The following is a 1,692-nucleotide window of genomic DNA, read 5'->3' as shown; positions in this document are numbered from 1 at the left end:
ATTTTTTCATATTTATTTATTCTTAACCAGGAAGGTTTGTACAGTATTATTTAAAAACTGACAACCTCATACAGAGATTAAAAAAAATAAAAATCCAAGAACTTTTGTCCACGTCACAATCCAATTATATGACGACATGCCATAGCCCCATGTGGGCCATTTAACTGCGCTCTGACAGGCTGGTTGAAACAGGTAAAAAGTTCAGGTAAGCTTCAGATGGACTACTGCCAGAGATCCATCAGCCCAAATGGACGTTCATTCAGCCGCTGCGCTCAGCGGACACCGCAGTCGATGACTCAAACAGGTGAGATCCCAAAATATCCGACATGTCAGAGCAGGGTCCGTGTCTGAATAATGCAGAATGCAGCAGAAGCAGGGATTTAATGCGCTTTGACGGCCATTAAAGGACAAACACCCACTCAGCCGTGCACGTCTGCCGACTGTTAACTATATAAGCAGTAGGAATGTGTGATATAAACCGTACACGGTAGAAACGATAGACATTCAGCCTACGATAGAGATCTGTCTTCTATCGGCTAACCACAGTAATGATGTGTAAAATCAGAGTTTTCAGATTTAATCCTTACTTTTTTAGTTGAAAACTGTGTAAGTGGAGTTAAAGTATTTTCTTCGAGAGCTAAGTAGTGAAGCTACAAGCTAACTGCGGCCGGCTTGCCGTAGTGTTGCCGTATTCGGACGCATGCGCGAAATGCTGTGTTCTGTCAAAAGGTTTTTATTTTTTTCCGTTGAAAGTTAAAGTAAGTGTTGGTCGTCTTTAGAGAAACCTGATCTATGAAAAGAACGATGTGTTGTGTGATTTTACTGTGAGACCCTCTGGTCAAAGCCACAGAGGAAACTGGTCACCATTTTGTGTCAGCTCTCCTTAAAGCGGAAGGAGTCGCCCACTAGAGGGTTGGAGGGTGAAGTGTTTCAGTGTAACATGCTGCTCTGTTGCTGTTCATTTATTGAAGTCAGAGTCAGAGTCAGAGTTTCTTTATTGTCATTCGCACCTCATGTGGTACATGTGGTGGAGCGAAATTATGTTCACAGGGTCCCAGTTACATCCAACAATAAAATGTATAAGAAAAACAGTAATAACATCTAAGATATGAACTAAGAAAAACATCAACTAAATATACACTAAGCACTCATAACATAAAAACATTGAACATCAGCACAAACATGAACATGAGTCTGTGAGCAGATGTGCACGCATGAACACATCAACATTGAAACAGATCAGCAGCAACATGAAACAGATCAGCAGCAACATGATATGGTTTTTCACAGTGATTATTCTAGTTAGAGATTCATGAGTCTAACAGCCTCAGGGTAGAAGCTGTTCCTCAGTCTAGTGGTTCTACACTTAATGCTCCTTAACCTCCTTCCTGAGGGGAGTGGGGCAAAAAGTGTGTGTGCTGGGTGAGTGGGGTCCTTCATGATGCAGGTGGCCCTCTTCCTGCATCTGGAGGTGTAGATGTCTGTGATGGTGGGGAGACTGACTCCAACATCTTCTGTGCAGCCTTCACCACTCTCTGCAAAGCTTTTCTTTCTGCAGCTGTGCAGCCTCCATGCCACACGTTGATGCTGGAGCACAGGATGCTCTCCACTGCACACCTGTAGAAGGAGGTGAGGACTGAGCTTCCCAGACCAGCTCGCCTCAGCCGTCTGAGGAAGTAGAGTCTCTGATGA

This window comes from Nematolebias whitei, chromosome 19 (assembly GCF_014905685.2).
Source record: "Nematolebias whitei isolate Nwh7 chromosome 19, NemWhi1, whole genome shotgun sequence".
NCBI classification, from domain to species: Eukaryota; Metazoa; Chordata; class Actinopteri; order Cyprinodontiformes; family Rivulidae; genus Nematolebias; species Nematolebias whitei.
Note: the sequence above shows the minus strand (reverse complement) of the source record.